At 35.5% G+C, this 15,806-nt stretch overlaps 1 protein-coding gene across 2 annotated transcripts in view; it reads left to right on the forward strand.

Moving 5' to 3' along the window:
* Positions 1-360: 360 nt before the first annotated feature.
* The window catches only part of LOC310898162 (uncharacterized protein), an 81,676-nt gene continuing 66,230 nt past the window's right edge, over positions 361-15,806 (forward strand). Inside the window, exon 1 of one of the 2 annotated variants that reach the window (XM_083832682.1) lies at positions 361-620. The gene's annotated coding sequence lies outside the window, so the exon portion shown is untranslated. The remainder of the gene's footprint in view (positions 621-15,806) is intronic. The other variant, XM_083832681.1, reaches the window with a different exon arrangement.

A 15,806-nucleotide genomic window follows, 5' to 3' on the forward strand; every position in this document is an offset into this window, starting at 1 on the left:
CCTCATACTACACCAGTCAGCTGTGCAGATGTTGCTTGTGCATGCCTGCTCCTTCACCTTTTGGCCTTCCTCAGCCCTGCTCAGGAATTATCCAATATTTGTTTTGGAGAATACTCATGTAAGATGACCAAAGCTGATATAAAGTCTCCATCCTCCTTAGAGGAGTTATTTACACTTTTGTTTTATTTCATAAGCTTTTTTAGCTCCTTTTTTTTTCTTTTTCTTTTTTTCCTAAATACTTTTGCTTTGTGGAAGGACAGAATCAAAAAAAGCATTTTCTACATGTGACCTGAAAATAACGACTCCTCAAGTTGTTTTTCCTTCCTGGAAAAAAAAAAAAAAAAAAGGAATTTCATTGTCTCAGGCAGTCTGCCAGGAAACACCAAGCTTCAGTCTATTGAAAACATCACCAAGGACAGACAAAGCTCAATTGCTGAGAAACTGAGAGGGAGAACATCTAGAAGGAAGCTGCAGCTTTGAGAGGTAATGTGGCCTTTTTAGCATCTTGGATTCATTTCCTCAAGGGCCTTAAATACAAGGAAAAAGACTTTAAACGTTCAGTTGCGTTCCAATGAAGAAAACTGAAAATTAGGATGATATCTGTGCTACAATCTGTTTTGGTGAGTAGAGACAAAACAAAGAGGGATGCACAGGATTAAGCTGGTGTTGGTCCAGTCACTACTCATTCTGTAGCCTAGTTTGGGATCTTTTTTTAGGGGAAATTGTAATGTATTTCTTATAAGGTCTTATGATAAAGAAGTTGTAGAGCAATAATGAGTGTCCTTGTGTTACTCATTTTATAATGATCTAGTATACTTTTGTTTAAAACAATTGCTCTTCAGTTGTTTCTAGCCAGAAACAAGGAATGATGATCAATGATTTACTTTGCCGATCATTTAATAAACATTCTCAACCTAACTTTAACTGAATAAATGACTAGTGAAATGACTGAAGCAAATGTCATCAATCAATCTCATATACCCAATATGTAAGCTGTTTCATTGGAGTAAAACATATGGTTGTAGTTTAAAAAGAAAATCCTTTGGAAAACTTCATACCATGTTGCTTAAATAGAAGCTAATCTTTGACATAATCCAATATGAAGAGAGTGAGAGAGATTTGTTTCCTTCTGATCTGATTATAGAGTCTAGGTTTGAAAGAGTCTTTTCTGAATGTCTTGTAAGTCACAGTAAAGTACCTTGGTGGAAAAAAAAAAAAGTAATTATATAACATTTAGCAATTGACATGGATAACAGAGATCGTGTGATTGAAAAAGCATTACCTAGGAAGCAAGACTCCCTATTATCCTCTATCTTAGGAAATCAGTTATCACTCAAGACTTAGATCATCATTTAATGTAAGGAGCGATACAAAATTCTGTAGCCGTGGCTGCTGCTTTGGTAGGAAGGCTGGCATCGAGACTTCCCACATCTTTGCTGCTAGAATAGACATTAGAAAGGGCGTGACTGTGCAAGAGAGCCCTCTCTCCAAAATTGCTTGTCTCTAGAGCAGGTTGGGTGAACTACAGCATACTGCAGAAGGCAAGAAAACCAAGTGGAAGAACACTATTACAAAACCCACACTGACTTTTGAGGCAAAACTGTTGTTGACTTTTCCAGGCAGATTGTTACATGCTATTCTCATGCAAACTTTTTTCTTGTTAAGTGAAAGCATCAGTGTGATCTTCTTCTCTTTTATAGGCCTACAGAAAATATTTTTCATGACCATCTGGACCTCACTTCTACCCTCAAACTTCATAGCTCAGTGGAATGAAATGAGAGAAAGTTTTAAATGTTCTCTTTGTTTGGGAGCGGAAGGAGAGCAGAATTAGAACTGAAATATATTTTTAAAAAGATATGAAAACTGCAGTCGTGTGATATATGATGTGCTCTAAAAATGACCAATATTTATATGCACTCTACTGAGAGTTATGTATCAAAGTTGTTACAGAAATTTCCTCTGCTATCAAAGGGAACGCATTTCATGATACAATCTCATAAACTGACCCATGCTTTCTTTTTAGACTGCTATTCTTAATTTTATCATAACATTTCTTGGGTATTTTCCCATCTATAAATATGCTATAATGATAATCTAAACAGCTGACAGATTTAAGTTGTTTAGATAAAAATTGCAGTTATAAGAACAGAACATAATAATGAATATATAATTTAAGCATTTTCCTGAAAAGATTAAACAAAGATATTTTCACTGAAAATTCCTATGAGGTCCTCCTCATATTCTAATCTCCAAATTCTAATCTCGCTGTGGATAATGCACAGTGAATTAATAGCAGATAGAAGGTTGTCACCAATTTTAGTTCTGCAACATTTATTGCTGTAGTGAAACAGCAAAGCTGATTTGACAAAAAGCAAAGGTCACTTCATCATACTAAATCAGCGAAATCATAAAAAACAAACAGGGTTATTTTTACATGTTTAGGATTTAAATTTTAAGAATTATTACAGGCCAACATTAGTTAATTTCCCTTCAAAAGTGATTTAGACCCTAAGTAACTTGAAATAAGATCTCTAGATCATTCAGGCTTCCTTGATCAAAATCAATCAACATCACTTTTAAATAATACCTTTAATTTTTTAATCTCACAGTAGCTGTCTGAAAAAGCATTCAGTTCTCCCCACCTCCAAATAGAAAAAAGTAACACGTTTATTTGAAATAAATCAGATGTTCATTATCAGTGCAAAGAGATCATAAATCCTCTTAAGCATAGCTATTTTAAAATGTGTAAATTTGAGAAACACAAAAGAAAAATACATATATGAAATGGAACTTCGAAATTCTTCCTACTGTGAAAAGCAGGGTTGTTCATGTATTAATTTGCAGTCTTCGTTCCAGTCTGATGTTGCACCAGAGCCCCAAATTCTCAGTTTCCTGGGGTCTCAGAATCTGGCTTTTCAGGCAGAACAGAATATATAGTTTTCCTACAAACAAGGATAGAGCTGTATGCTAGCCAGCCTGCTCAGTGAATATGAACACTAGTGAACATCCAAAACACTTGAACTTCTTTGGTGAACTTTGGAAAGCCCTGGAAATCATGATTAATGTCTAATCAGAGTTGTTGCAAAGGAAAAAACAAAAACCCACAGGCTGTATCCAGAGTCTTCTGCCATCCCCCAGGTTGAAAATGCCATTGTAATTGTTGCTTTCCTAAGCGAAGAACCTTCTCAGGAGTGTTTGGGAACAGGGCTGTCTGCCACAGCTAATAACTCACTCAGTATCTACCCCTCCAGAACCGTAATGCTTTGGCTCCGGCCGCACGCCTATTCTATGTGACAGAGAGGCTGATGGATGGGAAGAGCAAGCAGAAATTGTAATGAGTCCTGGGATTCAGGAGGACACTACCCACCTTATGTGTTAGAAGAATTTATGAAGATAACATGACATACTAATATATTTTTACAGCCCAAACAAGATATTTTATGCCAGCTATGGGATCCACACATAGTTCATCAATATAAGTTCCAGGACCTTTCCCCTTTTTTCCCCTGTGCTTGTACACAGTATTATTATCAAAGTAGGTAAAGGCAAGCTGCTAAACAGAAAACTTGTGAACATGAAGAGGAACTCTTTTTCTTCTTTTTTTTTTGATCTTTTTAGATACATTTTGAATAGTAATAAAGAAGGTGCAACACTTCTCATACATAAAATATCTCCCTTGCATTTAAACACTTCTCTTTAACTCTAATTTCCCTCCTGGTGCATTGGTAGATGTAACATATTTTGTACAGTGACATCACTGCATGTTTCACAGATTCTTTGGCAAATTTTAAAACGTTGTGGCTAACATCATCGGAACTGATTTTTGCTAAAAAACTATTGCAGCTGACAGGTTTGGAAATGTTATTTGCAAAACTGTAACGCTAACATGAAGTTCATGTCAGTCCTCTGTAACTGCAGCTGCTGTAAAACACTAGCCAATTATTTGAAAGCTATATGCAATTTAACATATTTGATTTACTTAATGTCAATCAATGAGCCTGTTTTAAAATAACTGACTTCCCACCTTAATGGTAAAAATAATCATTTCGTTCTATTGGAGAAATGCAAAAACACTAGATAATTAAGTACATAATGAGTAACCTGACACTTCTGTAGACGATTTTATCTAACTCATGAGAAGGAGAAACTATCACTGTCCGTATGACAGAAAACAATTCCAAATATCAGAATAGTCATCCAGACAACACTGAAATAAAAATCCACCTCATAGTTGAAAAATAGGGTTGTTCCAAAACGACATGCGTGACAATTTTAAAACCTTCATAACTGTTTTTCCCCCAGCTACTGATTATAAAATACCTCTAAAACAGGCCCATGTAATTGGGTTACTCCGTTTGGTTCGGTATTTATTTTTGGTGTATTTTGGCAGGTTTGAGCTGTGGAGGCAAGTCTATATGTACGATAATAATGCAGCCAAATAAAAAGCAAGGTGCAGAGCATAAAGCTCTCAAATCAAATTAATATGCTAAATTTATCAAAATAGTATTTTAATTTCTCTTTCCCTTCTCCCTATCTTCTATTTTCTTCTCTTTTTTTTTTTCTTGTAGAAAAAGGGCATTAATGGAAAGGGGGAAAAAAAAAAAAAAAGGAAGAAATTGCTATGTTGCTTTTCAGGTGGATGACAGTAAACATACCAGATAGCCTTCTTTTAGTTAGATAGAAAGGATGCAAGGTTTTAAAGCAAGGAAATGAATAATTCAGCATGACCAGGAAAAATGGATACTTTGATACATACCTAATATTGTTTTATGGTGCTTTATAGCGCATAATCAAATTCCACAACAGTAAATGTGGATTAAGTCAATGGTGAAAACAGATTGTTAATGAAAATATAATAGGTTTATGCTCATTTCCCAGGAGATTACTTCTTCACTGTACAACAGCTTATAAATTTATAGTGATCTAAAGTGAAATTACATTTCTTGGAATTTTCAAAGCCAACAATGGTATTCAGCCCCAGATTTAAAGGAAACCATTAGTCTTGGTCTGTCATGTGCATCAAGGTTTAGAAGGCAGTACACTGTTACATCACTGAACCTCTGCCAAATATCCCAAAAGGAAAGCAGAAGAGCTATACATCTGGATTGCAACTTTGCCAGCTACACTGTCATGTCTGCAGCCTCGGCAGATATGGTAAAATGCGCGCACTGAATACCTTTGCTAGGATTGCAGAGGTGAGAATGTGATGGCAGAATTATGCCGAGGCCCCTACAAATTTCTTCTGGGAAGAATTTCAATAGTAACTGACCATGACCATGACCCCAGTCCCACATCAAGGCTTCACCAGCGCTCAGGAGTGAGGCTACACATTTCTTAGTGTAGGGTTGGAGTCCAAATACAAATTGAAATTTGCTCTGTCTTCCTATGTATCCCGTATGTTTGAACCATATTGTCAGCATCTGTTTAGATGAATCTAGTGAGTCAGGAATTTTCCAACGAAACCGTGTTTTACTAGAAAGATGGCAGTTTATCAAAACTGAAATTTTGTGGCACTGAGCCAGATTTTGTCAAAAAGCTTTCAGGTCCTTGATAGGTTTCAGTGAGAAAAAGAGCCTGCAGCCCTGAATATCTAGTTTATGTTACCACCCCACCTAATACTTATTTTTTGTAAAGATTCATCTACCACAAACTGGGCTGTCACACATCTTTTACTCTGAGGATATGTCATTCTTTTCAGCCTGGTGATTTTATTTGACTGAAGAGTTTTGCTGTTTGTTTGTGCTTTCTGGACATCTGGTACCCTGGGGAGGGAAAAAAAAAAAAAAAAAGAAAAAAAAAAAACTAGCTCAATTGGGCTGTTAAACATCTGGACATTGTGAATGAAGGACCACTGTATGTGAGCAGATCTACAGCATGGCAAATGAACCCATGTTTCCATTGGAGCTTCACCATAGAAATTTGGGGTCTCCAGTTCCCCAAAACAACATCTAGTAGCCATACCCTAATGAGCTGGCTTTGGTATCTCTATATGTCACCCTCTTAAGCTACTTAACTCTTCACAGAGCAGTGCAGCTCCAGTTGGATGGATTGAGAAACCTATCGTGTGCACTCCTGAATGTGGAATGCAAATTTGAGGCTAACTTACGTATCCTACAGCTGTGTGAATACTTCCAAACCACAAGATCCAAGGTGCACTTTCCAGGCAATCTCATGGAAGATGTCTGCTGTGCCCACCATCAGAAGGCACAGCTGTGTATCACCCCAGCAGTGCTACAGCAATCCCATATTTCATACCTTATCAAACCTGTTAAATTCACCACGGTATGCTTTCGTCAATAAATATCCCAAAATTTCATGTTTTCCTGATGTAGCAAATGTTTCAAGTGGGAAAACATTTCAGCTCATTCCAGTTAATTTTATGGAGGAAGAACTGTCTCTATCCATGATGTTCGGCACTGCCAGCAACAGCAGCACTCTATAAATTGATAATAATAACACACATAATAAGAAAAAAATTGTCTTTTTCCTGTAATAAACCACTTAGGAATTTAATATAAATACTTGTAAAAGCTTCTCATACCTCACAGATCTTGAAGTGGCTAATGCCTAGTTGAGTGAAAGAGGATCATTCATTACTGTTGGTGTGCGTTTGGGTTTTAAGTAGTGTGAGCTTAGGGGAAAAAAATAGTCTCCCAGCAAATGTGAAGAGGCTCATGGGTTTGGGGTAATCTGTTTCTGTCTACCAATCCCTGTTAAACCTCATACATATAGAGTCAAGCCTGCACAGGTGCATTATAATAATATTTTTGTTGACTAATTTCCAAAGGGTCTGGAGCCCATGCTGCTATGAGAACATTAGCAGCATCCCTGCATTTCCTTGGCCAAAAGACAAATTCCTTGCTGCATTAGACAAGAGCAGATAGATCTGATCATTATTTCTATACTCATACAGTAATGCATACGATGATGCCACTTCTGTATTACAGCCAGAGCAGTGTTTGTGAGCATGTGTGCATGTACATATGTGAATGTGAAGGCACTTTAATGCTTTGCTACACTAGGTGTAGCAAAAAAATAAAAATAAAAATAAATAAAAATAAAAATAAAAATAAAAATAAAAATAAATAAAAATAAAAATAAAAATAAAAATAAAAATAAAAATAAAAATAAAAATAAAAATAAAATAAAAATAAAAATAAAAATAAAAATAAAAATAAATAAAAATAAAAATAAAAATAAAAATAAAAGTAAAAATAAAATAAAAATAAAAATAAAAATAAAAATAAAAATAAAAATAAAAATAAAAATAAAAATAAAAGAGAATGCTGATGGATAATAAGACTCTGTTGAAATCAGTTCATGTATCAGTATGAGGAACTAAATACTTTGCTGTGATGGACAAGGTTTAGCAATAAGGATTGTTATGGAGTACTGCCAAGTAAGTCTATGCTGATTGACATTATTTATTAAATAACAGACAGCGATGAAGAACACTGTGTTACAATGGATGATGCAAAAGAATGACAAGGTATATATATAATATGAATTCACAGTCATGATAAGAAGTGATCAAGTATGATGGAATGTTTCTTGGAGTATTTCTTAGAGACAAACTCATGGGACAGACCCCTAAAAACACCTATATTACAACAAAGAATATTTTCAAGAGTTTTATAATGGAAGACATGAGCTAGTCATGTGGTTATATTAAAAACAGCAGGACTTTGACTCCAGTGAAATCCAACTGGGTTTTGCCTTTAACCTTGAGGTGAAAGAGAATTAGGAAAGCCTGTATTATCACTTTCAGAGAAAGCTCCAGTGGCACTGATAGTTTTGTCATGTTTCTTTCACACTAAATGGTCAAAATATTTTTTTGAATATTTGAGACACTGATGTTTTTCTGTTAGAGTTGTATTGTGTGAATTTGTTTATTTCCCCGGCACTTGGTTGCCTCAGTTAGGTAACACACTTTTTGTAATAGTGTGCTTTTTCAATTGGCAGGGGCTTCTGCGTGGTAGTGTTTTCACTAAAAGTATAATAAAACCAGTTGTTTTTCAAAGGGAATATTTATCTGTGTACTTTCAATTTTCCCCAGACTTAATAATAGTCTATTCAATTAATAAAGAAAACTGTGTTTTTAAGATTTCTAAAACTGTTAAGGTATCCCATTTATACTTCTAGCTTAGCTTTTCAAAGGAAAAGATGATAAAGTATAATTTCTAAATTGGATACAAGTTTTCTTTCCAGATTTGAGTGGCAGATATAAAGCCATTTTCCTGCAAAGTGACATTTGAGACAAAAATATTTTGATTAGATTATGGTTTTAGATAAAAATTATGATTGGTTCTAGTGATTGTCATCTCTCCTATCTGACTTAGGTCAGCAGATTCATTTAGTTCCAATAGTTGTACCTGATATTTCCTGAATCATCTTCCTACTGTAAGGTGAGAACAGTTTCTCAGGTAATTAAATGTTTCCAACTATAGAAAACTTCTAGTTGAACTTATGAAAGACTACAGCAACCACATGGACCTAGAGCTCCATTCTACACCCACCATAAATTCAATTCCCCTGTTACCTATTTTGATTTTATAAATGTACAACAATATAATATTAATATTACATCTTCTTATGGCAATGACACACTTCACTTGTATATAACCAAAACACAGTAAAACATAAAACACATACACAAGAAACATAAAAGGAATACTTAAAGCAAGGTCAAGCACTAGAAGATTGGAGTAACCAGAATTCAGTTGCCACGTACAAACTTTACTTTGCCTTTTTTTTTTTTTCTTATACATTATCAAATAATATTTAACTAAAAAGTCAGAAATTTTTTTCTTTACAGTATCAGGTCCCAGTCCTAGCCTCTCCATCTTTCTAGTCTATTACATGTACAGTCCTAGATTGGTTCTCTTTTTCATTACAGTGAAATATCTTCTTTGTCTTTATACTCCCTCAGTATGAACAGAAAGAACTCCAGTAAGGTAGTCTCTGCTTTCAGTCCCCATCAGTCACCATCCCAGTGTCCCACAATGGACAGAATTTGCAGTTCAGGGAAACCTGTCAGCCTGCCAGCTCTGGGCTTGAGCAAGCTCAGCCCCAATGAAATACTCAGCAAATTAGCTGTTAAAGTCCAAGGCAGGGTCCCAGGAGATAGTGTTTCTTTGATGCTGCTGTTGGGATGGAAGGTGTTCACTTTGTTTAACTTGGCTAAGTTTAGGTATATCACTAGTGATCCAGTAAAAGGCACTTTCTAAAGAGCAGATGGAATATTTTCCTTTTCCAAATTTTAAGGCTGTATAGAATGGATACAGGAGAGGTTTTCAAGATTTTTTTTTCGTTTATGATAGACTAAATTCTGAACTCTGAGGAACCAGCTAAAATATTCAGCTGAACTTTAAGTATTCCATCAAAGGGAAGGAAGGAAGGAAGGAAGGAAGGAAGGAAGGAAGGAAGGAAGGAAGGAAGGAAGGAAGGAAGGAAGGAAGGAAGGAAGGAAGGAAGGAAGGAAAATAAGAAAGAAAGAAAGAAAGAAAGAAAGAAAGAAAGAAAGAAAGAAAGAAAGAAAGAAAGAGAAAGAAAGAAAGAAAGAAAGAAAGAAAGAAAGAAAGAAAGAAAGAAAGAAAGAAAAAGAGAAAGAAAGAAAGGAAAGAAAGAAAGAAAAAGAAAGAAAGAAAGAAAGAAAGAAAGAAAGAAAGAAAGAAAGAAAGAAAGAAAGAAAGAAAGAAAGAAAGAAAGAAAGAGAAAGGGAAAGAAAAGAGAAAGAAAAAATGAAAGAAAATAATTTTGTGCAGTTACATTGGCAAACGTTGAAAACAGCATATTCTGTGACTCTGCATTAAAAGTAGAGTGAAAATGGAGCTATAGACAGCACAGTCAGTTCTGTTGACAATATTCACAGAGTTAGCTAAGTTTCCTACCTACTGAACTATAACTTTTGGAGAGCTTTTGTCATTTAGTCTATCATGAAGAAAGTTTTAAGTTCCCTTTGGGATCCTGCATATATATGATTCCAACTGATGTACTTTTGGTCTTGAGAAATGTACAGCCTCTGGCAGCTACAAGTACGTTTATGAAACTAGTTGCTTAAGTTGTGACAGGATCATAAAACCCCCAAAAAGCAAATTAAATTTGCCTTGAAACCAAAGACACACACATTCACACTTTCTAGTTAGCTGGATACAGCACAGTGACTGAATAAAAGAGCAAATTGCTTCAAAAACTCAAGTGAAAAAATGCTCCAAACTCTGCATGCCAAGAAGTATCTTAACCATTGTGGCAGTGCTTAAAGGAGGACATAACTGTGAAACCTGTGGGTGAAGGAACCTTGTTTAGCAGAGGTGAAGAGGTATGGTGTGTAAAAGAGAGGCAGATCAGGAAAGACAGCAGGAAACCCTGAGTCTAGCAAAAAGAAAAAAGCAAGGTGCTGACGTACTAAAAATGAAGTACATAGATTAAATGCTTATACAATAGCAAAATTACAGGAAAAGTTCCGGTAAAGACTCAATGAAGGCATTATTTCATATGGATTATTTCTACAGTCATAGAACCAGAGACCAATACTGTACCAGCACTGACTTTTTTTAGTTTTGATCAGGTACATATTCTCATGAAGTTACATACCCTATACAGAATCAGCTGATTAAGCAGACTTGATATAACAGGACTCTAACAGCTTACATGTACAGCATTTTCAGCCATCAAAAGGCAAAGGGTAGGCATACAATTAGCCATGTTATTGAAACACAGTGCCGTGCACATATATCAAGAAGGTTTTTGAAGATTTGCCAATTTGTTGATCAGAAAATGTTTTTCTCTAGGTAAATAACACTAAGTGAGTACACACCAAACAAGAGTACATTTGTGAACATCCATCTTCAAATAACATTAAAGATACTGGCAAGAATATGAGAATAAATCACTCTTTCGGAGTGATTTTGATCTCCTCACTGGAGTCCTCCCAGCAGTATTTGGGCTTTAATGTCCATCACCGCCTCCAACCTCAGGTCCTTCCAGGCCTCCTTTTCAAGCCCCTTGCTTTTTGCCAATATATATCTGGACCCATCTTATTTACCACTGGCATTATACTTGGGCTGTACCAGCAGCAGCAGTACAAACTAGAGCAAGCAGGAGCAGACAAAGGCTTTGCCTGATGATACTTAGCCATTGCAGGATGCTACAAAACAAGCAGATGGCGTTATTAGTGTGGGTTCAACCTTGCTGCTGTTGATATCCAGCGATATGTGATGTCCACTGGAAGATGAGTGTAGTTGAAAGGATTCTCTGGAAAGCCAAGGGAGCCAGGCATCTAATTCTGATAAACCCTGCTGAAAGACCTACATACATCTTGAGCCAATCAGTTCTCCTACCAGTCTTCTTTGCTACTTCTAACCAGGCAGACAGTCAGGCTGAGAGCAAAAGCCTTTCAGTGGGTGCAGGCTTACATAGTGACAAAAGCAAAAAAAAATTAAAAAATTAAAAAATAAAAATAAAGGATACTGGCACTTGTAACAAGTGCTGACCCCTTGTTCATAATTCATAAGAATTAATCCACTGTGAGACATTCAAATGGCTTGAACTCCATCAAGGTATTTCAGTGTTTAGGGGCATCCTGCCAATATTCATGCCATCTTTTAGTGGTTTTCCTTACTTTTCACTTTCTAACATCCAGAAAACAGGTAAAGATTTCCAAAAGATAGAAATAGACATCAATTCTTTAGCATGAAATGTGTACATTGAAAGTGACAGGCTCTATTCAAATCCCTTAGAATGAGGCATGCCAAGTTTTATCTGGCACTCAACCACACTCATCGATTTAGAAAAGTGGTCTCAGGGATTCCTAACCACAGTCTCAGGCATGGGTTTTGACACAAATCCGTTTGTACCACATAAATCATAAATTCATTCCTTCAAATACCGAAGTCAATTTTGAAATCTTATGTTTATAGAGGATCATTAGTATTCATCAGTACTATCACCTTAAAAAGAAGAAGAAGAAAAAAAAGAACTTTTAACAATATTAGAGTGAGTGCAAGGGGAACAGAACACGAGAGATTTTTTAGCTACAAATCTGAAGTGGAAGTGAAGGTTAAATGTATGCCTCATACTAAAACTTTATGAAAAATGAAATGTACAAAAAGCTGGATCCTTGCCATGACACCCATTATGGTGAAGTCTGAGACTCTGACCCTTCATGTTATACTTATTGTGTTTTTGACACATTTAGTCAATTAAAATGGGTGAAGTGTAATTTGTTTTTCTTAAGTTTAATACAGCATGTCAATAGAAGCTAACCAAAATTTATAGTAGGAACACTAAAACTGCCACTTGCACTTAAACAAATGAACACAATTTATCATGGTTGAAATAAAAAGAACATCATGTGCATTTGACTTTATACTTCACATGAGCATGTTGCCAAATATAGGAAAGCATGTTACAGCTGACACTTCCAATGGAAAAGACATTTTACTTCACATTAAATATTGGTGTGAAAAATTTGGACCCTGTCCAATCCTAAGAAGTGTTAACGTTGGCACTTCCACTGTATACTTTTACTGTAAATTGTTGTAACATTTATTTGACATGGAATACCCAAAGGATTGATGAGTAAAGAAAGGAAGACTTTTTATTGTGCCATGTTCCCTTTTTCAGTCATACATACTAAGCCTTTACATCTTCAGAGTTTAAACAAGTCGCCACCTGTACTCAATCGGTGAAAGTTATTTTTCATGCAACTAGAGTTTGCCTTTTTTATAAACCTATAAAAGCACACATTTTCCATTTTATTGGTCAGCAAAGCAATGGCTGATTTAACCATAAAACTTACAAATGTTGTTTCTTTATGGACATCTATGTTTTTTTAACCCTTTATAATTCCTTGGAATATAAGCCTCCTTCATGTAATTCGTTGTCAGAGACTGAAAACACAAAACAAACTGCAGTATTTTTTCTTTCCATTAAAAAAAATTTGCCTAACACTACTACCACTTATATTATTACCCATGGACTACTAAAGATTTAGGAGGAACAAAGTACTGCTGCGTAAAAGTTTATCCACTTCAATTAAGTACCTGCACAAGAATTCTGGGTTCGTATTATGTGAACAGTAACTACATTTATCTGCAGTAATGAAGCACTGTAAAATGTCGGAAAAGTGCTGAGGGGCACTTCATATGATTTACCGAACTGATCTCTAGGTTAAGAAAGCATGTCTAAGACAGGAGATTTTTTTTGATCCATATTTTTCAAATTAAGAAATTCCATTGCATTTTGAATTACAAAATTTAATTTTAAAACCATGAAAATGATTGGGGTATTTTAAAAGTCTTTTTTAAATACCAGATCCAAGACCTTGGATTTTGATCTGTATAAATACAACACTTTGAGAATTCTGTGTTTGATTATAACTTAAAAGAGTACTGTACATACATAAATACTGGGAAAATAGATTTTACAAAGTAGACAAGCAACACAGCTGTCCTTTACCAGGTAGAAAACTCATCAAAAAATTGACATAATGAACCAGGAGAATTTAACCAGCAGCAGAGACTAGCTGGTGCCTAGGGGTACATCTGCCAGCACCAAGAACATCACACAATGGCATCTCCAGAACATCTCTGTAGAGAGGGATAGGCTATTATTTAAAGAAATTAAATGCTGAATGGAGTATTGCTGGAGTAAATGGAAAATAAATACTTTATACTTTGTGTGCCTACAACCTGCCTGCAATTGAACTGACAGTATGAAAACCAAATCTAAGTTTTGGAATCCAAGTCCTAAGAGAAGGATTTTGAACAGAGAAACTCAATCAGAAACTCAATCAGAAACTCAATGAGCACACCTTTCCCTTCTCTCTCTGTAAATAGCAAATATCCTCTCTAGAAAATAAAAAGGAGAAAAAGAGACAGAGGGTCTGAGTAAAGGTAAACTGATGTTTTTGGTAGAATTCACAATGGTAGGATGAAGGCTAATGACAACATCAAGAAAAGAGTGTCAGTAAAAGCAAATTCACCTAATCTCTCAGCCATGTATGAGCAAACTGTGATGCTTCAACAGACTGGGTACAGGCAGTGCCGTATATGGTTATTCTATATTATCATATTCTATATTGAGATCTCAGCAGCTGTTCTCCTGGCTAATTCAAAGTAGGCTGAAAGTTACTAGAAATAAGGATTCTCACCACACCTTGATATAAAGGGAAATAAATGTGGACACTTATCAAGATGTATTCAGATCCAGGTGAAAATTTCAAGTAATTGTACAGGGCTTCAAAAAATATTCATCCTCAGTCTTATAGAGCCAGTCATTCACAACAACCTGATCACACTGCTTAGTAGTAGGGAAGGCAAAAAATATCATATTCAAAAAAACACAACAACAACAACAATAAAAAACACTGCCTATAGGCTGCCATTTGCTTTGGAACAAGTTTCCCAAAGAGGTAAGACAGGCTCTGTTCCTTGAAGGTTTTCAAGACCTAGTCTAAATACTCATGAGGTACTCTCTAAAATGACTTAATCTATTATCATATGATTAAATCCCATATTTCAGGTGAGATGAGATAACTTCAAAAGTATTTTTTAAACCATTTGATTGCTAATGATTAATAAACCATAAAAAATTCTTGTCTGTGCTGCTCCCAATGCATTGGAAGAGCACGCCCTACTAGAAAGTGGGTAAAGATGCAGGTGGGAATTTTCTTAGTTCCAAATGATGTTCAGGAAAGAAAGTCTGCAGGTATTACAGGGGCTGCCTGGCTTTTTTCAGAAAAAAAAAAATGCTATCTTTTCCTTTTGTGTGGATGTAATGTCAAAATTGGACAGAAGAAGGTTGTGTTTGTGTTACTCCAGTTTCTAGCTGAAGTTAATAATGGGTGTGCGGGAGGAACACTCCATTTTAAAGAAGTAGCACTACCTTTCCTCCCATGTCGTGCTATCATCTTTAATGGCAACAATAATTCACTTAAGCCAGGAAGACATTTTTTCTGTTTTATTTATAGATCATTAGGAAGGTCTGTCTGCTGCATTAATGCCTGCTAAAATGGTATGCCGCTTCCAACTTTATGGCTCTATGTCAAAACTGTCTCTGATAGCTAGTTACTCACTCCACTTTGTCTGTTTTAAACAATCCATTTCTTATTGGATGAACCACACTATCACATGTCAGTTACTTGACTTTTATAATATTCTATATAATATGGGTCTTAGCTCTCTGGAGGACTGTATGTCCTCAACTCCCACTGAAAAAAAAGGTAGATAACACCTTACAGATTGTTGCGACTTTCTGAAGGGCTGCTTAAGATTTTCAGAGGAAAGTGTGGGCATTATTTTCAGTCATGCAGTGCATCTCTTCATTTGTGGTAATTTATTACCGTACAGAATATGTTGCTATGATATGGCCCAAAAAAAAAGTAATAGCAAGGGCAAATCAATGCAAGTATGAATGTAAAGAGCCAGGACCAAATATTCAGTGGATAAAATCTAGCTCTGTTACATTGACTCAACGACTTGAGAATTGGATTTTTGTACTCTCTGAGCCTTTTCTTCTCTGCAGTATAAATGATATTATAAAAAGCCATGTAATGTAAGATCAATCTATTTAGTGAATCCCATTGGTCTTAATCAAATTCACTTTTGTTGTATACATTCTGGAAGTTCCCCACCAAGAACAGTTGTATTTGAGAGAAATAGGGAGTAAAGCTAGAAAGAAGCAGAGGCAGAAGAATAATATTCAAATAAATAAACAAAGAATTAACTAAAAATAATTATACATACCAAGAGAAAATAATAAATCTCTTTGTACAAGTACATACAAATTGCACAGGAACGTTTTCT

The sequence above is a fragment of the Anser anser genome, assembly GCF_964211835.1.
Source record: "Anser anser genome assembly, chromosome: 4".
Lineage (NCBI taxonomy): Eukaryota > Metazoa > Chordata > Aves > Anseriformes > Anatidae > Anser > Anser anser.